Source organism: Pseudopodoces humilis, chromosome 8, assembly GCF_049639895.1.
Source record: "Pseudopodoces humilis isolate 2021_Gansu_Grassland_sample_001 chromosome 8, ASM4963989v1, whole genome shotgun sequence".
Lineage (NCBI taxonomy): Eukaryota > Metazoa > Chordata > Aves > Passeriformes > Paridae > Pseudopodoces > Pseudopodoces humilis.
This window is the reverse complement of record NC_142207.1, coordinates 31,073,637-31,098,518: the sequence shown is the minus strand read 5'-3', so window position 1 is coordinate 31,098,518 and position 24,882 is coordinate 31,073,637. Positions and strand designations below refer to the sequence as shown.

Here is a 24,882-nt window from a genome sequence, read left to right as displayed (position 1 = left end):
ACTGGTTTTGTATTAGTAATTTTCTCTGACATGAAGAGTAATTCCTGAATCCAAATCATTAGCTGGAATTTCAGCCATGCTGCACTGAATGATGTGCTTGCATGGGTAATATCCCCAGCTGTCAGGACAGCTACATGGTTCTTTTTTTACTGGTTTTGACTGGGATGGCATGAGACAGCTGGTGGCTACGGCCACTGTGAATTTGCCAGTGTGGAAAGCTCAGAGAGAGCAGAGCCTATGTGGGTGTTGCAGTGATCTGTCAGGAAACTGAAGTGCAGTTGACAGCACTGTTGATTAGTTCTCTTAGAAACAAGCAGGTGTTTGCTTGGCTTTGGTACTGATTGGCAATGCAAAAATGATTTAACTGCACAAGTGACAGTGCTGCTGCAAGGAAGGAGGATTTGTGTCAAGGTAGGCAAGGATAGTGTGCTGTACTTTTGAGGAACTGCTTTAATGCCTGGTGTTCTGTATGGTGTTTATTTCTCCAGTCTTGCACAAAAGTGGAAATGCTGGTCATTATCCACAGCAGTAGATGTAAAATTGTCACTCTGCTTAGATTTTCACTTCTGTTATTGGTTTTTCTGAGAAGGAGAGGGTGTGAGTACTTAGCCATAATATAATGGCATGGCACCCTGCTTCATGTAGCTATCTAATTAAAATAGATAATTAAGAAATAAGATTATTCTACATGGGCATTTAGTATTAGATGGCAAGCCTAGCATGTACATGCTAATACACATATTTAACTTGTTTCCTGTATAACTGATAGCTTTCAGTCTTTGTTTACAAAGTGCACAATTTGCACTGTGAATTCTAAACCCAGCCTCAGACTCAGAAAAGACTGACATGCTTTAGTGAACAGTTTGCAGTCTTACTTAGCCTTCTTTTTCCCAAGGTCGAATCTAATAAGATAAAGGATATCTTAAGAGCAAATGTTACTTTGTTGAACTAGAATGCATTTACAAAGTATCTTTCTTTATCTGAATTTCTTTCTTATGTTAGTCTGGTTTGTCTTTTAAACTCTCAGATTTCATAAATAAAGCAATGACTTAGCCTTTACTTTTAAATCTCCAAAGACAGAAGGAAATGTAGGCCCTATAAATACAGATGCAGCATCACTTGCTTGTATTGCAATTTGTTTTTTATTCAAAGCCAGATAAGAAAATGAAGTAGAGCTAATACAAATGAGAGGTGGTATTGAGTGGGTAAAGTGAATAATTTTCAAGTGCTCATAGGTGAGGCTCTTGATGAAGTACATCATGTGTAGCCTGGTGTCAGCCAAGGTGATCATTTAAAATGGAGTAGAAAGGTGCTTCTTCTGGAGGCTTTCTGACAACAGAGGCTTTTTGCGGAGACTCTGTGTGATTCATATACTTTGTGTGTCCAGATATCTTTGCTGACCACTGATATGTTTCAGGATTTCCTCATCTGTGATACTTTTGGCTTGAATCTTAAATTCATTTCAAACTCCCCTCCTGGAAGAATCTGGGGTACTTCAAACAGAAGTGCCATATAAGAATGAACAATCATCATCTAAACTCTTGACATCCAGAATTCAGAGCCAAGTAATGTTTTGATGACTTAAGGATATTGTACTTTATTATGTAGCATTTTTCTTACCATTCCTGGAGGATATCCTGAGTTTTTATAATTTAATGGCTTATGAAGAATTCCTAAATAAGACTTTCTCCCCCTTCCCTTTTTGGAGTTGTGTTTCCTCTGAAGCATTGTTAGACTTGATTAGGATCTAGGAAATTTTTGAGTAATGAGTCAGAAAAATAAACAAAATCTGAGCAAGCAAAAGGTGGGGAATGGAAAAGACTTCTGGTTTAGATGAATTTAAATCCTTTCAGCTCTAAACTAGAGGCATAGTTTCCCTCTCCTGCATGCACACCTTTTCCTTCCTTTTTCCTTGTCCCTTTCCTCATCTTGCCCTTGTACTCTCAAAAAACCCCAGGAGAACAGTTGTGTTGTGCCTTACTGAGATGAGTTTATGGATTATGGCATATCTGTGGGATATATGTGCTTCTCTAAAAGGCCCTGAAGGGAAAGCTTTCAACTGTAACAAATCTGTCCTGTAAAGGATGGAAAGCAGTAAATATGCTTATAGTTGTAAACACTAATGATTCCACAGCAGTCCCTTATGTACCTCTTACTCATAAAATTATCTTTGTTGTGACTGTGTGCTTTTCAGTTCAGGATTTCAGGTTTTTTGACATTGTAACTGAGCTGTGATTAGAAGGTATGAAGAAATGGACCATAAAATAGATGTTTAGTGAAAGATAAGTAAAAGCATACTTGATAGGATTAGTGGAATATATTTGAGATGTGTTATGTTGCTGGCATACCTGTGACTACTTAACCACTGAAATAATCTGTAGCTATTTAATCCAAATCAATTCCATTTGCAAGGTGGTCTGGAAGTTACTGAATAAGTTACTTTGTTGCTTAGCCAAATGGTAGGAGGAAAAAAATAGTCAAACTGCAGAAGAAATATGCCTTGACAGTAAAGAGCATAATAAAATGCTAAAGATCTCAGTTCTGAAAGAAATAAGTGATTGGCTGGAAATAATTGCTTGAATATTTTGAATTCATTATGGTGAATTTACCAGATGCTTTTGAAGAATATTTATGTATGTTATTTGCTCTGGTGTTTCTTGTGCTTGCTGCAAGGCATGTGTACTTCTGGGTAATTTGATCCTGTTTGTTTATGGTCTAAATACTTCTTTTCCCCCCAGACAGCATTATTCAATTTTGTATTATTACAGCTGCTTTTTGGAAAACATGACACAAATATAAGTCCCAGGCAGTGTTTGTCTAAGGTAGAATCAAGTGTATTTCTTCTTAGCTGACAAACTTGGTGTAATCTTGACATATCTTGACAGATTTCTGAAATTTGTGTTTCACAATATAGCTGGGAACATTTTACAGGGTAAGATCTTCAAAGAGATGTTGCAGCTCAAATACATTTATAGCATGTCTGGAGAAAGCAACTTATTAACTCTACTCTGAGCTTCTGAGCTGTGGAAGGGTGAAGGGTGGGAAGAGTGTTTTCTGCTCCCTCCTATCTTGTCACTTATCTGGAAATGTGTCTATTATTTGAGTCTGCCCTGACATGTGGATATTAAGAAAACTGGTATACATGGCGAAGTACTGGCTAGTGTGAGAGCTGAAATGTGAAAAATTGCATTGTGAATGATAGTGATTATATGGTTATTAGTTCTGTTTTGTATGGAGGTAGGAATCCTGCTCATGTCTGTTTGACTTCTCAGGGTGTTTAGATGTTCACCCTGTAGTTCTGGAAGTCATTTTAGTGTAATGATGCTCCTGAGATGGTGGTTGAAGCATTTCTCTGTATGTCACCACCCTTTTCCTGTCTAGTGCACCTTTCATGGGGTACTGGCTCAGGTATTTTTGGTAAGACATTGGGAACTGGATCAAGTATGACCAAGAACTCTGGGAAGTGGGAGGAACAAGTTAATTTAGACATGTTCAGTCTGACTGTGTGTGGAGCACACAGTTGCTTTTCCAAGTAGATATAAAACCCAGGCATTGGTTCATCATACTCTGGTTTCCTCAGTGCTTGCAGAGTAGTTCATTGCTGATCTGACCAGAACAGATTTATCCAGGTGGACATAGTCTCTATCTGGCCTTCACTCATGTACTTTTATGCTCTTCAAGGAACCCCACTTTAATAAATGAGGATGAACAGCGCTGTAGTGCAGAAAGCTTGTTCTTACTAAATCCATGTATATCAAGTTTATTTAGCTTTGTCATGAATCCAGGTTTCTATGTGCGTGTATTAGGAAGGTTTGTTTTGTTTTTTTGAGCTCTAACAAAAAAAAAAAAAAATAAACAAACCAGAAAAGCTTTTTTGTTGGTTCTTACCTCTCTTTAAAAATGAGGAATGTATTGACTTTTGAACACACCAGAGCTCAGCTTATGTGTTAATTAATAACAGAAAAGAATCAGAAGTTGCAGCAAACCATGTAGCAACTCTGTCTTGTCCAGTGGCTGTTGTCCCATGCTCACCACCATTTAAAATGTGCTATTGTTGGAGATAGAATTTTGCCTTTGAATCTCCACTTTTGTAAGGTATATCATAGTGTGGAACAACATCCAGAACTTTATTGCCTTTTGGAAGGTCTTTTTACAGTTAATGATGCTGCTGGTGCTGAAAGAGAGGAGGATTCAGGTGTTAAAGGGACTGATCTTCAAAAAGAAGGCAGACCATTTCAGCTGGTGTTTTTTTGAGCTAGTCTCTAGTGGAACTGGGCTGCAGCACAATAGTCCCATTTTTCCTTTTGCCTCTCCCACTGGCAATAATTTTGGCACTTGTTGGAGTCCTCCAATAAAATTTTCGTGCATTTCACAAAATCTCATGAATTGTTTGAAAAGAGAAATTGATGTCACTGTCCCTGTAGGATACATGCAGCTGACTGGAGGATGATGTGGTTGAAAGAGTGAATTCTTGCTCAATCACCTAAATCTGCTGAGTTTTAGTGACAGTTACCTGTAATAAAACATCTGATTTTTTTTTTTTCTTGGTCATGAAGATTAATCCATTGAGCCCTTTTACAATGGATGCAACCTTTCCAGCACTTTTAAAGTGACCTTATAGGTGCACAACATTGCACCTATACATTGAATTTTATTGTGAATTCTTTATCATACATATGCAGTTCAGTCATCTCTTTTATTTATCTTCTATTTCTATCACATTTTATCACATTCTATTTTCTTGAAACTTTTGTTTTAGCCCTCCTCAGTCTGCTTTTTCAGGAGACACTCCTTTACTCAGTAGTGCTTCAGCAGAATTGGCATGTCACTTCCAATATATGTACAGTATATATAAATTTCCTTGTTTTGCCCATGTCTCTTCAGCATTCCAGGTCTTTTGGAAATAGGCTATCAATCAAATAGCTCACATGTTTTTCTATGGAATTCTCAGTTTGCTGTAGGTGGTCTCTATGCATTCCATATGCTTCCAAGATCTGCAGCCAATTTTTCTTCTTACAAATATTCCTTCAGAAGTCTGGACAGCTTTAAAACTGCGTAGTTTGGTTGTGTTCAGATGTCATTTCAATATTCTTGTTTCAGCAATGTTCCAAATGACCTCTTCCTCTATCTGCACAAGATTCAGACTTGCCAGGGTTTTTTTTGTATTTATTTTTGGGGGTTTTTATGGCTTGGCATGCTTTGGTGCTCTCAAATGAAACCAAAAACTAAAAATGAAAAAAATGAGAAAATCTTGTGTGCTGCCTCTGCCTGTTCTCCCTTTGCAAGCAGCTATGTAGTAAGGTCCATCTAGAGGCTTTGAAGGTTACTCTTATTACATGAAAGAATTTTAGGATCTTGTTCACTGGGTTGCTTCATCAGCTGTGCTTATTTGATTGGTACCTTTTCTATGCAGTAATTCTGCTGCTTTTTGTTTGATGTTTGTGAATTTTATCCATGCTTGCAGGGATTTTTTTTTTCTTATGATTCATTTTAATTGGATAAAAATTTAAAACATTATATTTTGCTTTCTTGTGTTTTTCAGTTACCTGTTTCAGCTGGGGTTTTTTTAAATATATATCTCCATTATTCCTTTTATACCCCTATTTCTCCACCACATTTTTGAAATTGAATGTGTGTGTGTCCATCTGCATCTCCTAGTTCATTCACAGAAGTTAGTGGTAACTTAATTGATGAAAGCAAGGATTGGAAGTCTGAAAGAGCATATCCACATTTGTTCTTTGTGCCTGATCCCCATCAGGAATTGCTCAGAAGAAAACAAGGGATAGGTCTGACTCAAACCCTGAGGATGCAATTTCCATCTCTGTGGTGTTTCACAAATACTCTTTTCCTCTGACCATGTTGTGATTCTCCACATACTCGGATTTCCATTTATGTAGATGATAGGTGATAAAGATGTACCAAGACATCCTGGCTTTAAATATGATCTGGTGTTCTCCTCTGGATGAAAAGATGAGTCCTGTTCAAAATTATTTTTCTTTCATCTGCTGCATTGCAGTGATGTCATGGATGGGACATTTTTAGCCTCTTGTGATTTTTTTTGATACTTAATATGTTTTACAAAGGAGGCTTTTCCTATTATTGTTTTCTTCTGTGATGAGAAACACAAATGTCCTGAAGAAAACACTATGTATCATTTTAGCTGAAATACACTGCTGATCTAAAGACCAAGTAGGACTCTTGGATGTGAAGTGATATCTCAAGTTTCAGTTTCTCTTTTTGGAGATTTATGGTAACTATTAGGGCCAATATGCTTAAAATATGTTTTTCTCCATTTTTCAAGTAGAAAGAGGAAACAACCATCCAACAAAAAAACCCAAAACAATCTATCACTACTGTCATAGCAATAATCATAGTTTTGGGGGAGGTGTTTAGTTGGTTGTTTGATGTCCTGGACTTTGAAATAATAGTGTCATCAATGTTCTCCTTTTCCACCCTTAAAATGTACACTGAATGTGGTGATATCTGTGAAAGGAGAATATATGGGCTTGTACAGAGCACTGGAATGAAAATGCAAAGAATATGGTGGAAAATTTCCTTGTGGTGAAACAAGGATTTAAAGACAGCTCCTGGCTCAAACTGCACAAGTGAACAAATTAGATATTTTCATGATGCAAACTGGAACATTTGTGGCAGAGAAGTAAAAGTTTTTGCTTTAAGCTTCACCCATCTACATCTGTTTAGTCCATTGGTTATATTGTTGACACAGCTTGAATTTATATTTATTGCTTGAAAACAGAAAATATTCTTAAGTCTCTCTGTATATTATATCCTACGTGAGCACACAATTTAGTGTTTGGGCTCTAGCTAACTTTTGTCGGTGTGCCTAGCTGAATTATGTATTACAGTCAAAAATTTATGTAAAATGTCTATTCTTACTTACATTTCAGTATTTCTACTTGATATTGTCTGAATACTTGATCACCTAGATCCCAGTTACTTAAAAAAATTATTTGTTAGTTATAATAAATAGTCTGTTTTACTTGTTATATTTTTAAGCTTCAGTAAAAAACATTCAGTCCCCAAAAAGCAGCCTTGGTTTTTATAGATACAGAATTTGCAGTCCTATTCTATATAATCCAGGTGTAACAGAAATATAATTCCATGCAACCTAGCAAGTATGTCACTACGTCCAGTCACAATCACAGACTGACAGGTCATGAGGTGGTTGTGATTCATTTAAGGAGCTGCCTTCATTAAGATAAATCTGAGCAGTTGGTAGTTTTGTAAATGTGGATAGCTGTGCATGGGGTGTGTCTAATGAAGATTTTGGTTTGTGAAGTAGCAAAGCCAATGTAATTTTGGTTTTTTTTTTTTATTGTTTCTTGAATTAGTTGTTGGCGAATATATAGTTACACTCTGCAAAAGTCTTCTGATGAAATTAGTATCTGTAACTCCCTGCAAGATTTTTCAATAGTGCATGCAGTGCTTCTTTTTATGTGCTTATGTCTGGTTCTGTTTGTTGAACTCTGACAGTGCAGCAGTATCATATGGTTACCAACATACTCCTTTACTTCAACAGGAGTAAAGAAATGGGGAAAAATAAAAATGGCATACAGTAACAATTTTTGTGAATCTATGAAGAGTCTTCTAAATGAAGAAAAAATGTCCAGACCCATACTTGAGCTTATGAACTTGCACACCAGAGTGCAGACAGAACTGAACACATCAGCTTCTGGTTTAAGCAAAGAAGGAACAGCTCCATTCCAGAAATGCTGTATGTTTACCTCCAGAGTCATGTCAGCATGCTTGAGTCTTGAGGCAATTCAGGAGTGTGAGGGTGTTTGAGACATGGCCGTAAACAGTGTGAGGTTTCAGAGGTCATGTGTGTTTCATGGCATCAGTCCCAAATGGGTTGTTGAAAGGCAACCCATGGAAATATCCAGTTTCCATGCTGTGCCCATACATTGCTGCCTCTCTGCTCATTCCATGTGTATTTCTGGGCAGTATGTGGCCATCTGTACATCGGTTGTTAGTACATGAGCGTGGTCAAAATCTTTTTGTAGCTTCTTGACAGTGTTATTGTTAGAGTTTTATTAGATTTTCTAGCACTTGTGTCATAGCATATTTGTTGTGTTGTAAGATATCTGGAGTAACTTAGTCATAAGTTATTTGGAGAAGCATGTTGAGAGAGACCTTTAGGTTAATTTTCATATCAACTAGGCTGTAATTTTAATGAGGAAAAAGGGTTATGCCTGTATGTTTGGCTGAGGAAAGCTGTGGCTTGATGTAAAACTTCTGTGTTGCCTGGTTTGCTTTGGGCTTGAGGAGTATCCTAAAGATTTGCTGTGGCTTCTCTGCGGAGTGGTATCTTTTTCCAAGGTCTGTGTACATGTGTAGGTCAGTGTGCTCCCAGACATAAACACAAAGGGTTTATCTTGCATATGATAGAAAGACAGAACTTCTTCCTTGAAAACTTATTTCCTGCTCCAGACCCTGAAATGGAACTTAACCAGTCAAATATCGTTCTGGGGAATGTGATTCCCAACCCCACCCTGTTTTTCCTAATTGATAGTGGTCAAGGTGCTGTAGGAAGCTTTTTGCTGATATTATGAATACCTGCTTCTAGCTCTTGGCTGTGATTTGAGCAAGTGCTGACTCTCATACCTGAAATCAAGGGCAGCCTGCTTTGATCATAAAATACTCCACATTTTATAGCTCTTTAGGAAATAGCACCTGAGGACCTGCACATGTTTCCTTAGCAGGTTGTTTCTGTAGTTTCTGCCAGTTTTACTTCACCTGCAGCAAATCAGTTTGAGTGTAGCTGAGTTTAAGCCTCTCACTAGAAGAGCCAGCAAAATGCTTGCTGATCATTTCAGATTGGGACCCCCAGTTTTGTATTAAGTAGCCACACTGACTAAATCTAAAATAAGGACAACATGATTTTTGAGGTACACCCAAGTTTGTGGACCATAAAGTGCTCTGGTGAAAGCTGCCTGAGAGCTGTCTTTTGTGTGTCCTCTGGCTTCAGGCTGCACCTTGAGGAGTTTGTGGCAAATAATGCACCAGGCTTTGCTGAGGACTGTCAGAGAAGATGTTCATTTGGTGAAGGGCATCTGTTTCGTGTACTAAACAAGGCAAAAGCCCACAGAAAAAGTGTCATTGCACAATCACATACTGTCATTATTTACACATGTAAAGGAATCCCAATTATGATCATATAGGCAACATTTTGCTGTTTTACAGCAGAGGACTTAGTTCTTCAGAAAATCAAATTACTTTTCTTCTCCTGGACTGTGCTGGTGGCCGGGCTTGCCTTTTTGTGACAGGAATGTTCAACTGAAGCACCCACTTCCTGCTATGTCCTCTGTTCCTTTAGAAAAATGCAAGTTCACCATATTATGGTGGAATTCCTTCTTTCTTCCTGTTGTGCAATCCCTGCAGATTTATATCATATTTGATTAACAGCATGGCTTCTGCCAAAAGAAATATTGGTAAATTCAGGGTTTGTAAGAACTTTAAAGAAGCTGATCATGCTTGGAATACTTCATGTGTTCTTGTTCATAATTTAGATTGTTATTGTTAATATAGTTGAAGGAGTTTACAGTCACAGATACAATTCCCATTGGAAAACTGGGGTTATTGCCCTTATGGGGTTTGACAACACACACTTTTGCAGAATCATTGTTTTTGGATCATCTGTTTCTTGTTCAGAGTCCATGACTAATTAGCTTATAAAAAAGTCATTGAGCTAATATCTTATAGAGAAACCTGTGATGTCAGATTTGATCCTCTAATTGCTCTCATAATTGGCATTTATTAGAGCTCTTTCACAAGTCAGGGCAACAGACCTCATTTGTTTTATGTAGAATGTTGTAAAAACAATTGAACTGGCAGCTGATTACAATTTTCTGTTCAGTAAGCAATTTTGGAAGACTGTGGGCTAGACAGTTGTCTGATTTGCCCAGGTTAAATGTAAAGAGAGATGAATTTTCAGCATATGGCTCTGTGTTAGCAATTACATGCATTAGTGGTTTAGCTGGTGTATTGTGTCTGCTTTATAAATGTTTATATTGCAGCCTTGTGCTAATAGATATTGATGACAGGCAGTGTTGTGGAGGCGCAGTGTACGGCAGTGATCATTACTTATGGCACAGTAATGATCCATCCACATGTGTTTGGTAGCATATCCAGTTCTAACCCCTGCTCGTGGACACCAGCTATTCTGTTGGTCCTTAATAATTTAACACAAGGTCGTTGTCAACTGGGATGTAAATGTTTCATGTTTTAGATTGAGCATATTCAAGTTTTAGAACTCTTTAAGCATAAGTGAGTCTGGAAATAAAATTATGCTGATGCTTACATAAAGCTTGTCTTATTAATTCTGAAATGATTTGGAATGTTTTCTGATTGCCTAACTATGTGTATAAAGGCAATATGCAATCTCTTTGTCTCTTCTGAAACTACAGAGAGCTCTGTGGTGAAAGGAAACTTCAAAATGTCACGCGCTTGTCAAGGAGAAATAATTCATTGACCCTTGGTCGTAAAAATTGGTGGAAAAATTGTACAGTTCTGACCAGTCTCTGGATCTCATGTCTCAAAAGTGATAAGTTTGAATTAAGCTATGATGGGTATTTTGACACCAAAATATTTAACTTTTGCCATATGGCTTCTCTCAAATTCCGTATTTCTTTTTCAGTTGCACATCAGATCTGAACAGCTTGGGGTTTGTGGAATGATTCCTGCAAGCTGCAGACAAAAAAAAAAGAGCTTTTTTTCAAGTATTTTTCAGAGACAGTCTTCTGTCTGGAATTGTTTGCATTACATTTTTGTAATTGTCTAATATCAATGAAAAGAATAAATGAAGTATTTCTGGTGGCATTCATCCTGAAGCCAAAGCATGATTAGCAAGTAATTAACTGTCACTATTATGCCTTTGCATGACTTCATTGGCTGGATCCCAGAAATACTGATTTTTCCTAGTGGTGAAAAAGATCAAGGGTTTCTCTTGGATGTTGAGTTCAGGTGGCAGAGTACAAATTCCTGTGACAAGGGTGAAAAATGACCTGTGGACCTTATCCCAGGTGCATAAGCCTGTAGGGCAAGGACTGCTGAGCTTTTCTGTGCCCACAGCACTGTGATGAACACATCACTTTTTGCACTGGAAAGCTTTTAGTTTCTCTGGGGATGTTGCTACATTTTTTTAAACAGGGACCTCTTCCAGACACTGAAAATTGTCATTTCTCTTTTATTTCTCCACATTTGATAACTTCAGAGGAAATGCATCTGCTTATGAGAAGTTATATTTTAATCTTTAATATTTGGGGAAAAGTGCAGTTGATGAGATTATTCAAAGCTTTGTGCCTTTTTTGTACAGAAAGCCTCTGTACTAGACATGGTAAAATTACACAAATGCACTTAAGTGATTTGTCATAAGATCTCCTAGGAGCTTTGGAAATTGTTGGGACAGTTGTAGTGGATATGTATCCCAGAGAACACATGTCCCCAAAATTTTTACATGCGTTCAACCCTTGGGAGTTGATTAGTCCTTGGCACTGTCAAATTTTTCCTCTGTGTGTTTAAGAAGGTTCATCTGTATCTCAAATCATCTCTTGGTTCATGTCTGAAAAATTATTAGGCCAGGTAAACTTGATGTCCAAAGTATTAGCAATATATGCATGTATGGATTGAAGATATCATTTTATGAGTACTAAGAGTTTGATCTAATGATTGTGATTTCTGAATTTTCTGACAGATTCCTTCGAGGTGAGATGCAAGACACGTGGAGAGGAGGGAACCACTAGATCAGGTTCAGTAATAACCTTTTTTGGTTTACTGTATATCTACATTTGATCACATAAATGTTCTTACTAACACAAACAGCAAATCCCTTATATTGGTGATCTGATATAAATAGAGTCAATTTCTATTTGTTGTTGGAACAGAAATATCACAGATTTTAGTGTGCTGTTTACACAGGGGAAAATCTGTAAACACCTATGGTCCTTTTGCCATCTGAATGTTGTCACTGCAGGGCACATGAAACCATAATAATTGTGGAATATTGAAAGCTAATACTAGGTAAGTGTGGTTAAAATCTTTCTATCTAGCACATATCTTCAGACCTATGTCAACTTTTATTACTAATTCATGGTTCCTTGATGTGCCTTTTCTTGACCATTATTTATCTCACTTCCACAGGCTGATTATTTTATCTGTCGCTTTACTTTTATTTCAGTGCTCAACTGAGTTTAGAGCACAGAACGTGCAGATGTAGTTGTCAGTGCTTTAGGTGACATGTCTTCAGAGAGGTTGTCATCATTGCTTTGAGAGAACACCAATCTGCTTTCTCACTGGGTCACTTTATTGGGGAAGTGTAGTCACTCGTGACCTTCTGTTGAATTTGTTCCGTTCATTTGATTTCTGTTCAAGTTGTTGCATTCTGGTTCTAGGAGCCAGTATCACTGACCAGGTCAGATGGATTTTGAAATTAGTAGGACTCTGGGGTTAAGATTTTCTGTAGGATTTGGCTTACTGGTGTAAATTGCAGGCTGTGTTCTGGCAAGTCGGAAAGGGGTAATCCCTTTCAGAACTTGACAAACAAGTTTGTGCTGAAGATAGACAAGAAGCTAGGTAGGGATTTGTTCCTGAAGTCATAGCAAGACTTACCATAAAACTGTGATATTTTTATTACCTGACTTCCTTACAAACATTTTAAATTATTTTCTCTCAAGAGGAAGCAGAATTATAATATGAATGGTTTATGTTAGAAGAATATAATTGCATTTTTGATCCAGAGCATGGGATTAAATAATGGAGTGTGGGGTGAGAGGACGAGGTACTCACATACCCTGTCATGGGCAGTATTAAACAGCATGGGCTGTACTCTCAGAGTGGGGAGTTATACTGTGTAACAAGTGATGATGTTCTGGCATCTGTAAAGCATCATAGCTGATGCTGAAGTTTCTTGATTAAAATATTTCTGAAATAAATCAGAAATACCTAGATGGTCTGATATTCTGCCACAAACTGTGAGCTTTGGCCTCTTAGCTTAATGAAAGTCCTATGGAAACAGGTTGCTGGGTTTTTGCAAGTTGTTTTGGATTTATTTGGGATTTTAGTGGGTTGGTTTTTTTTTCCTTTTTTGGGGCCTTATTTTTAGCATAGATAAATCTTGTAAATAAAGAGGTGGTGTTTCAAGGAAGAATTTGGTGTGTCTTCAGCCCTCGCCCTGGTGTTCCCAGGCATCAGATTATGTTGGTCTGTGGCATAAATTGGGAGACATGAGAAAGAACCCAGAAATATGAGTTCTGCAGAATCAGCAGTATACTGAAAGTCTTCTAAACTTGAGACCAGGCTCCTAAAGATACATTTCAGCTGTGATTGTTGGAGACAGAGAAATATAAATGGGCTCTTTCTGCTGGTGCTTGTCACATGGGACAGTCACTCTTTGTGTAAGAGTCTGTGTAAGCTTCACTTACTTGCCTTTTTTTCTGGCTTTTGCCTTTCTGCCTAGGAATAAAGCCTCAAATTTTAGTACTTGCACTGTGAAAATTGTTAGATACATTTAGTTACAGTGAGCACTCTTCCAGGGTCTTATTTATTGGGACAGAATGAATAGAAAGCTATTGTTTATATCTATATTCCCTGATTACTCTTATTAGCATGCCAAATATCTAATGAAAAACTGCCTTGTGAATTGTTTGTTTATTTATTTATTTCTTGAACAAAGCCTGGTGTGCTGATGTGATCTTATGGTTCCATGGGGTAGGCTAATGTACTGTATGTGGCATTAATCTGGAGCTCTGTCTTGGCATCTTTAACCTCACCTGTGGGATCAATGCAAGACTTTGTTGTCTTCCCCACTACCTGTCTTTACTGTTAATTTACACAGTAATACTGGATGCTTATTAGGTTGAAACTGAAAAGGAAAAAAATCTGTTACTTAAGTTTATAAAAAGGCAAGCTCTGTGATTTTTATTTTTTCCTTTTACAAAGTGGTGCTTGCACTTATCTAAGGTGAGAGAAAAAACAGTGGAGCCTATATTCCCATATAAGAAGGAAGTTTCCAGTCCCTTCTACAGATCCAGATGTTCTCACCGTAAGAGAAGCCTTCACTGTAACAGATGTAGTTTTGCATGGGTTATGTTTATCCTTTGAGATGTCTACATGTACTAAAGCATCTTTAAGGACAACCTCTGACTAGCTTAAAGAATGCCAGCTCCTGATGATTTTTGAATTGTTTGGAGTAAGCAGTATTTCTTGGCACAGGGAGGATGAGTATTGATAAACCTCTGTTTATATGGATGTCCTTCCCTTAGATTTAGGGGCAATTTAATTTCATTTTTACAAAGGAAAACCAATTTAGTTTCATTTTTACAAAGGAAAACCACAAATTACTAAGTGTACTGAAGCCATTAGCTAACAGCCTCAATTAGCATAACAAACAAAATGCAGAATAAATGCAGGAAGAGCAGGACTGACTTAGCCTTGAATTTTCTGCTGTATCCATATTACTGTGCTACAAGGTTTCATTCATTAGACCTAACAGACAACTACAGACTCAAAATGTTAAAGGGTAAATTCCATTTTAATCTCTTTTGGGGGAAAAAAAGCCACCAACTTTTAGAACCGAGATAGTAATTAGGCTGAAACAGCATAGATTAGCCCCACTTAATGTGGAATTTAATTATTTGAAAACAATTAAATTAACATAGAGTCTGGTCAGCTTGGGGAAGGGTTTGAATATAGGAATTTTTGTCAAAAATGTTAATGCAGTCTCTGTGTACAAATTTCTTCATTTAACATAACTTTATTCTTGCAGTTTGTCATCAATTCAAAGACAGCTAGTTTTCTCTAAATTAAATAGCTTCTCCTGGTAGGAAAAAAAAAATGTCAAAACTGGCTGGATTGAACTTTAGATCCTAGTTAGCAACAACCAGGCAGATAAGACAACATCCCCTCCTTTATTACATTTGAGATTTGCTTCCCCTCAGCTTGTTTACTTCCTCTTTACTACCTGGAATTGCCAAAAACTGCAGCACAGATACCAGGGAAGCAGTTTGTCTGGGATTAAGGAGGAGATGAAGTCATTTTCCTCACTCTGATTTGAGTCAGGCTTCACAAGGTGCACAGGACATCACCTGTTGTGGGGAGAGGAAAGCTCTTTGTGGTGTTCCAATCAATGTTGCACCATGGCTAAAGGAGGAAAACACAAGGCCACTGCTGGTGGAGCCACACAGGTGTCAGGAAGGCACTGGGCAAGGGAAGGTCCACTTTGTGTGGGAGCTGATGAACTTCTCATTGTAAGAAAGGATAGGAATTAAGGAATCCAGGATGTAGTGATCTGGTGCTACCATCCTTTGTGCAGTGGAAAAGAGGACGTTGTTGGTCACAAAGTGGCCCTAGTTGTAGACAAGGTGAAGGTTTGGGGTCAATCTGGGGACTCTTGTGTGAAAGGGACAGTCCAGTGCTGCTTGTTTGCCCTGGCTGCAGCTTTTTGGTGCTGATTGCGCCTGCTGCTTGGAGAAAAGTGGCTCTCAGAGCAGCTGCACAGGAGTTCTTCAGTGCCTTGAGCTCCTCCTGCAAGTGCAAGCCCAGCCTTGGTAGTGACAGCTGCTGCAGCTGGTTTAGGGCTGGTGGAGCTTGGGGTGTTCCCTCTCATTTATCAGTGAGCAGGGGAGGCTGATGGGCCATGCTAGGATGTGTACCAGCTGATTTCTTGTCCAATGCCTGACTTTCAGATAAGATATTTGGTGGTTAAAACACCTTGCTTAGGGTATTAGGAGGGATTAAGTGCCATCTCTTCCTCCCTCAAAAAACCCAAACCCACAGCGCTGCTTTAGTTGGTTTTTGCTATTTGACTGTGAAGTAGAGGACATTGCATTTTCAGTGGCAGCTTTAGGTTTCAAAGTGTGTTTTGTCAGGGTCTTGAGAATCCTTTGAACTTCTGACTTCTCTGTTTTCTGCTGCCACAGTAGGCTTAAATGTGGCAGGAAAGAGTAGTAACATTTTTAGTTGGAAATGTCTTTGGAATGTGGTTTGGGCATATATTTTTCAGCGGAGGAACAGAAGTTCAGATTTGTGTTTCCAGTGATAGACCGTTTTGAAAGATTGTTCAGTTTATGGGTAATATTTTCAAGTTTCTCTTGCTGGGTTTTCACGAAACAGGTTAATGGTGTGTATTACTCAGATTGCAGTGAAACAGCAAAGAGACCCAAAGAGATCTCGTCATCCTTAATTTACTGTGAAAGTGTTTCCATGCTGGTGGCTACAAGAAGGAAGTTGGAATTTAAAGGGAAGGAGAGAAGAACTAAGCCCAGCTGTCTGTGCCTTTCCTCAGTAGGTGACTGCACTCTTTTGTACACAGGCCATGAACAGAGAAGTGATGACTGTAATCTTCCTCCTTAGCCTCTTACATGTCCAGTTAGGAAAGGCAAAGGCTATTCTGAAAGTCCAATTTTCTGGCCTGGATTTGAATAATAGGCTGATAGTCCTGACCTCTTTCTTGTTCTCCCTTTTTCTTGGAGGGGTAGGAACTAGAACCCTTGGGGTGCATCTATGTTTTAATGCCTGTTGACTGGGGTGCAAAACTCTGCTGTGTTGGTGGTTTTGTAGCTCTTCAGTGAACTGTGCTCACAGGACACTGTGGGTGAACGCTTAACCTGGCACACCCCTTTCCAGAGTCTTTTGGGCATAATGGGCAGGCAAAGGCCACCTTTGGAGGCATCTGGGGTTTGTTTTGCATTGCAGATAAATCTGTTCTGCAATGTATTCATTGTACTGTGAATGAAGGAGAGGATGTTTTGATTTGAAAGGGAATCTTGTTTATAATTCTTGAGTATAAACAAACTGTGGGGAGGACACCTTACTGGAAACCTTCCTGGACCATTTTCTGGTTCAATAAGTGATGACTCTTATGGTGTTTTGCATCAGTGACAATGTGTGTGTACATGTATTTTTAGAAGGGCCTCGAAAGGGCCCCTTGCTGCATGTGGGTTTGTTTATGGCTCTGTTATGCAAACCATGAGATATTCCCAGCTCCACCCCCCTCTCCAGTCTAAATTCCCAGCCTGCCTCTATGTGCCCCTGCGAGCTGCTGGCTGGTGCAGGGAGCGGGGCTGCTAAATGATAGAGCTGTCTTTCCGCCTCAGTTTCCTCATAAATGGCATCAAACCCTAATTGCTTTTCATTCCACACTTCAGCAAGAACAGAGTGATAGAGAGCTAGGGTTTGCTTTTCCCCAGGGTGCCATGGGTGTGACTGACGGAACAGAGCCAGAAGAATTTGGCAAAGTAGCCGACTATAAAGGGAATAATCTCTTTTTTCTGATGATGGATTGCACTTAGAAAGCAGCTGAGCCTAAAAGCCATTTCTTATGCTAAGTCTCTGCAATGTGCAGGTCAGCCATTGAGCAAAAGCAAGCCTTCAAAATGAGAGCTAATAGTTTGGCAGGTTATGCCTGACAAGCAGCAAGTGATTTGCTTTTAGTTCTCTAGTGGGTGGAGTTTAGTAATTTTTTCGTAGTTGTCATATTTAGTAATTCTAATATTTTTCTAAAATTATATTATCATCTCTTTCTAAGTTCAGAAATATCTTAAAACACAGTTAATAACGAAATACATTTTCATACTCAAATATAGTACATTTCTCTAATATCTAAAAAATTATCTCTATTTAACTGCTTCACATGCAGTTAAGAATATAGGGAAAAAAATACATTTCAGCTGAGCAGTTGTTAAAATATTGGCCTCTCACTTTTCTGCGGAGCAAATTGACAGCTACCTGGGACAGAGAATCATGTGTCGCTCCCAAAGAAATGGTCAGGGAGTTGTGGAGGTGAGATTTGAGAGGACAATCCATAGTGGAGTGAAAGTAGATTCATATAATATAACAGTTGGAAAAGACACATGTCTAATTTGGCATACAACATTCATAGCTCTTGGAGAGCTTGTGTTGTCATATTTACTGCTGATTTGGTAAAAGAAGAATGCTGTCTGGAGTACTGCTGGAGGAAAGGCTTCCTGGGAAATATCCAAATACTGAATTTACCCCTGCAAATTTCAGAGCTGTTTCTCGAAGAGATCTGAACTTTGAACAGTTGCTTTTGTCTGATGCTGGAGTTTGAGAAGATAAATGACAGAATTTTTAAATGGAAAGTCTAATAATGATAAAGTATCTACATGTGCAACAAAGTCCTAAACCATTGTAAAATGTGTATTTTTCTCCTAGGAGATAGCCCTGTGAGACTCAGTCACTAGCACTGGTTATGTGTTGCTCTGTGAATACAGCAGTTCTAATCTTTGAACTGCTTGTTAAGTGCTGTAGTTATTTCTATTTAAAGGGTTAGGTTAGGTTTTGATAACTTCTCTCTACAACCAAATAGTGCATTATTCAAAACATAGCCTTCACAAATAGGTTTTGTGAGATTGTATTCGCTAAGCAGCAGCATCTTGACAATAAGTACTTTAGGCGTGTCTGAAACTCCTTGTGTTTACCAATTATCATCTCTGATGCTTGAATTGATTTGTTAATCACAAAGCTGTAGTTCTGTTTTACAGGAATGTATTGACACAGTAATTATAAATCTAAAGTTTTTATCTTTACTGTAATAAAAGTTTTATTATCCAGTATTTGAAAACATATTTTTCACAACAGACATTTTTATACCTTGATAGACATGTGCACTCTGGGCAGTTTTCCTAAGAATGTTTTCAGCTTAGCAGTGGCTTAATAAAGTATTCAGGTGTACCTGAAGTAGGTGAACCTCATTTAGACTTCCAGACCAGCCAGGAAGGTGAATTGTATTCTTGTAGAATGAACTTCCCTTACAGTTTCAATTCAAAGAAACTGAATATGGTTCTTAACTTGTTGTCCATTAGTTCAGTACAGGGTGGGAATCTGCCTCAAATTCCTTGTTCTACTTTATAAAGTATTTGAGTTTAGGAGTTAAATACTTCTATGGTCCTAGGAAGAAGGGGTTTTTTAGATCCTATTCTGAATTTGCAGATGCATTCCTGCTGCTTTTCATGCTCTATATCTTAATGTTATGAGAGCAGCTAAAACCTGGTTGCAAGGTAATTGTATCCTGTTGTAATTGTGGCCTGATAAAAGCCTGTGTAAGACCAGGCTGTTTGCATCCAGAAGGGTTTTTTCCCTTCTCAAATAGTTGTGATCAGCAGACTTTGGAGAGCAGTGGTTTGCACCACTCAACCTCCAAGGGCCTGTTTAACACAGTGCCAGTGTAAAGTGTTGCCTGTACAGTTTGTCAGGACATCCAGTTAATGATGGAATACTCTGGTGTGATTTAATTGAAAGAATGCTAAAACCACGTACTCCTAATTGGGAACTGGCAACCTTATTTACTGGGGCCTTGGTTGTTGTTCACATTAGAAATATGTTGAACAGAAGGGCACATTAGAAATTTTAAAGTAACTAAATAAGCAATCTTTTTGGAGAGATCAGAAGGATAATGTGGATATGAAATGCATTTTGTGGTAGATCTGGTGTGCCTGTGGTGGGAGGTTATCAACTCTAAACTTTTGATTTATGGGAAATAAATTGTGGAATAAACAAATCGATTGCTTGCAATATGGATGTCAGATCCCTCAGGCTGTAGAAATAATGAATATATGAGTGTTTTATATGCAAAATATTGTGTTCTCTCTTAAAATTTAAAAAGTAGAAATCTAAAATGTTCAGGGTGATGTATTAGCTGAAATTTATCCATCCAGTTTAGGGTGACTTCTGGCAAAATCTTGCTTCTTTCTTTCCTTGTGTGGAAGACATAGTCATACTATTAAATTGTAAGTGAGAGCTAGAGCAACAGATGGATGATGGGATACATAATTTCTGCTTGATTTAAGTTTACACGACACTTTAGAATTTCTCTCTGATTTTTGAAGAGGTAGCAAACCCAATGGATGGAGAGAGGAATATGGAATGTCCCCACTGCATTTTCATAACTATACCTTTTAGTAGATTGATGCTCTAGACTTTGACTGACTTTGTGCTAATATTGTGATAATTTTTTTAATCAAGCAGTTAACACAACATTTTATTACCCAATGAAGCAATGGAATGGCATAGGGCATGCGGTTTGCTAGTGCACATAGCATTGCCATACCATTGTTTAGTGTGCTTTGCTTTACCAATACTTCCTCCTTTTTATACATTCAGGGAATGCTGGCTACTAATATCTACCAAGTAGTGACTTAGCCAAAAATTAGCTAAGGATTATGAAAATAACTCTTTCATTTTGCCTTTGTTTGTACCTGATGCTTTCTGCAGATGTTTCTGTTGTTTTAGATATTAAATCTGACTCAAGTAAGAAGCATGAATATTGTTTGGAAATACTTCTTAGTCATCTTCTGTGGTGTCTCGGTATGGCTGGCATTTTTCCTGGATGTGACTGTGTGTCTGCATTCAGAATGTGACAGCCCCAAGCTGGTTTTTTTTCATGGTAAAGTGCCAATTTTTTTAACCAGTCTTCATTGTGAATCTTCCTGGATGGTTGTAAGGAAAGAATAGGATGGCTTTTTACAAATTTCTTTTTTGCGGCTTTAAAAAGTTGCCGTGCTAACAGAGAGTGGGAGATTGGTTGTCGCTTGCATCTTGTGGAAGAGGGACACTTGTCCTGCTGTACAATAAGAAGTGTGGTAAAAACATACTGACATGCAACATAAAAGGGCAGTAGTGCTTTATCCAGACTTTTTCTGAACAGGAATGTCCCATTATTTCTACTTCTATGGAAAAAAAAGTTAATCTCTGACAGGGTTCCAATCTATCCCAGGTAGAAAAGTTGCAGACTTGGGCAAGGCAAGGGAACAGGAAACTGCTGCTGCACAGCATGGATCCTGATCACCCACACACAGTGATGCCTGGAACAATTTTGGTAAGGACGGCATTAAAAAAGGTGGCTTATTTTGTTTTCCTTCCAAGTGTATAAAGAAGACTCAGGAGAAGCTGAAAAAATACTCATCTTCCAAATAACCATGCTAACTTGGTATGTATATTGTATTGCTGATGTGTTTTCTGGGGGGTGGTCACACCTGGAGGAGACAGCACTTAGTGCTTTGTTTCTGCTCCTTATCATACATCTCTAGTCATGTAGTAGTAGGAATGATAGCAGGAACATGAATGAATTTGTTTATTTTACTGATCTTCTCTTATCAGAGTAATTGCTAAATAAGTCTTGCTGTAACTGCAGTAGTTAAGGGCATTTAAATTTGACATCTGAGTCTCCCAAACTTCTTGTCTTCCCTTTCACAGCTGATGGAGATAATCAAACTTATGGAAATGAAGGACGAGCTTTTTCTTTTTATTGTAATAAAAAGAAGGCAGAATTAAAATTTCAAGAGTACCTTATTATATAAATTTTGTAGACATGGTTTGTCAGGAACTTGACAGTACCAAAAGGGCTTGCCCAGTATGCACTTAGAAACGCCATGCTGCTGTATTGGGAAATATTCCTATTAGAAACAATTAAGGGGACACATGTAAAGCAGTTCCTTTCTTTCTCAAGGCTGTGTACTCAGCATCATAAAAACTTCATTCATTATGAAACATGAAATTGCAGAGGTGGTAATAAAGTAAAAAAAGAAAAAAAAAAAAGGCAAAAATCCAGTTTGTCTCTTCTTGAATTTCTTTACAGGTTAAAGGTTTAGTCAAAAGGTTGTTTTGTGTGGTTAGAGTTGCTAGAGGCCAAGTTGGAGTTGAAAATGTACAGGGTGTCAATAAAAAGTGGAGCAGCTTCATGAGACACAAAGTTTATTTTAAGAGCCCTGTATCACAATTTTTGAGGCTCATCTTCCCATTCTTCTCATTCTTCCCCTTGATGTACACTAAGACTTTAATAACAGCCATGGAAATACTCTTCTGAGACTTTTACAATCTGATAATCTTTGTGCTTCCAAATCTAGGAGCTTTTATCTCTTTCAAGATGTTCTGGGAAAGAACTGGGAATAGTGGAAGGAGAGGAGAAGCAAAGGAGTGCTGCTATAGGCTTAATGCACTTCCATGGTTCATTAGGATTAGCACTATCCCTGCTGTTCAAAGAAAGTAGCAGCCTGAATGTTGCAGTCACAGTATGTGTGGTTTTATTTTGATAAGATACATGATCTTCTGTGATTTGCTTGAAGGAAGTTTAATAGGGTCCAGCATCATCCAGGTGAATGAATCCTGGCAACTGCTTCCATTAAGGAAATTTTTATTTGTATTCTCCTAGGTGGTGTGTTTCATGCTGTTTAGTTGCAAGATCTTTGTATTCTGCCAAAAAAAAATATATAAAAAAGGAAGTATGTATTCCAAAATGTTCTTCTTTTTTAACCAGAGAAGTGGAAGCGGTTTTCTGATCTAAAAGGAATGAGGATTTTCTCTTAAGCAGGTACTACAGCCTCTTTGTGTCTGACAGTATATTATGGCATGTTTGACAACACTGGAAGCCAATGAACTTTACATATTTAATGCACAGCTTGTTTCTCTCAAAATACAGTTTCTGTTTCTGTCAACCTGACGTAAGAGGTGTTAAATGAAACAGGTGAGTTACAGCAGATGGTACCCCTGACTGTGATGACATGCCGAAGATACCTGTTCTTGTTCCAGAAGTCTCAGGCCAACTATTTCTTAACTTGTGTTTGTGAGCAATTGTGTTGTTTTCAGACGATCTGGGGCTTTTTCAGGTCCACATAAATGAATGTGAGATACTCTGATGTGTTCTGGGTATGTTGTTATCTCTCTGAATTACAGTTTTGAGGTCTTGTCAGTCACTGATGTCTGAAATAATGGATCTGTAAGGAGACTGCCCTCTGTGACACCTGTGAGTCTCAGCTGGAGGTGCATCGTTGTTCTGTGTTAGTGAGAGATGATGAAGGATGGGAGAGAAAACGAGGGGAAATGGAAATGGAGTAGGTGATCTTTGCTTTGTCTCCATCTTAACCAAGTTTGATTTTAAAATACAGCCATGACCATGATGTCTGTTAACAAAAGTTCTTGAGAACATACAGTTGTATGACTGTAAAAAAGAGCCATAAAAATGTGTAGAAGATTGGCAATTAGAGACTTAATGATATTCAGAAAGAGCACTTACAGATGCCTTTAGTATATAGGAAACCAGCAGGTAGCAATGCTTGTGTTCATTTGGAAGGAGACACATAACAAGTATCAATCACTAAAACAGATGCTTAATAACTGACTTTGGAGGTAAGGCATATGTTTTTGACAATGAAGATGATTCATCTTTTGGACAAGCTACCATTTGGGAAAACATTGTAGCCATCCATTGAGACATTGAAATTGAAAATGTAAATTTTTGCTATAGCTTTTCAAAGGTAGAAATCCTTCCTAGATGAAATTTAAAGGCCTGTGACAGGTGCAGCAGGTAATTTTTGTAATGAAATTTAGAAATGCTCTTGCTTCCTAGCTTAGCATTCTGATGTGTTGCTGGCTGTTCCATCTGCAACAGTCTCCTTCACTTACTGTTTTTTTTAAACTGTGGTTTTGATCTCAGGGTCCAGAGATAAGCTCCCAGAACACTGGTCACTTATTGGCATTGCAGAAGCTTCTTCCTTCTTAGGAAATATCTTTAATAGGCAGCTTCTCTTTGATTTATGCGTCTTGATTTTTTCATGTTGTTCAAAACTCAGTAACTTCCTGTGGTAGTGTTTTAGAAAAGAGGCATTTCTTAGGCTTGTGACAGATTCAGTTTTCCTTTTGCTTGTTGTAATAAGCCATATTAGAAACAAGGTTTGGCCTTTAACTTACTGATAGTTTATCTATTTATTATATACGGTTTCAGGCTGTACTCAGAAATATTTCACCAATGCATTGAGTTGGACTCCTAGCACAACACTCTGTAGCATTGAATTCTTCATGTTGTGGACTCTTCTTATTATTGTAAGGTTGACAACTCAGCTATGATCTTTAAAAAGGACCTAGGAGATTGGGGAGATAGAACATCCCACCAGTTTTTTTGTGCAGTGGTCCATTTCATTCACCACTGTGTGGATTTTGATGTAGTATCAAAGGTAATGTTTAAATCCCTGTAGTTGAGATTTAACAGCAGAACTGAGAAGGCTGGCATAGTGGCTGTGGACTTGACAGACTGCTTTCTTTCCATTTCACATTGTTGTTTCACTTTGCCTGCAATCCTTGTCAAGAGAGTGTGGATCACAGGTACCAAGTGGGAGATGGGAGGCAGCTCCTTTTCTTGGGGCACAGGAGTCTGCTTTTGGAGAGGAGTACCCAGAAACAACAGGACACCTGGCAAGTGCTGCAGAAAGGCACAGCTCCCATGAAGTGACAGAAGGAGTAGTGAAGAGAAAAGCCCCAGAGACTCTACACTCCACAAGGAAGAGAAGCAGCTAAATTAATCTACAGACTGACAAACCTGCTGAGCCCAAAAGGATTCACTGGCAGGGAACCAGTGTGCAGGAAAAAGCTCTGTCTTTTTTTGGATCATTCACAGTGGATTCTCTTTTCTCAGCTGACTTATTCCAACACATGCTTTGATGAAACTTAGATTTTTGGGTTTATCAATCCCTGAATTGTTTTTGTAACTTGTACAACAAATTCAGTTCTAGCTCAGCCCAGCTTGGAGTTCTAGGAGAGCATCACATAGCATTTAAGTAGGAGCAGTGTACTTAAGTGCTGGAGGACTTGGACAACAAAGGCTGTAGTTACCGTGGAATACACCCATGTCAAGAGTTAGAAATTTTAAGAATTTAATCAGATCAGTATTCTTTGTGCTGTCCTGTGTGTGGACTAAGTTTCTCCTTTATTCTTTATTGAGGAAGAAGGTAAGAATGAAGTAGAACACAGAGTTACTTTCTTAGTGATGTGTAAGCCAAGGACAACTTGGATCAAAGAAGATTCTGTGCTTAAGGAAACTAGATGGACATTTCACCCCTATATGTTTATTCAGACACT

At 38.2% G+C, this 24,882-nt stretch overlaps 1 protein-coding gene across 7 annotated transcripts in view; it reads left to right on the top strand.

Annotated features, from left to right (window-relative positions):
- Positions 1-24,882, top strand: part of GULP1 (GULP PTB domain containing engulfment adaptor 1) — a 185,977-nt gene that overhangs the window by 7,559 nt on the left and 153,536 nt on the right. For 6 of the 7 annotated variants that reach the window (XM_014259064.2, XM_088058491.1, XM_088058488.1 and 3 more), the window contains one exon: positions 11,714-11,767. The exons of the other annotated variant lie outside the window; for it this stretch is intronic. The gene's annotated coding sequence lies outside the window, so the exon portion shown is untranslated. The remainder of the gene's footprint in view (positions 1-11,713; positions 11,768-24,882) is intronic. 7 annotated transcript variants of the gene reach the window in all.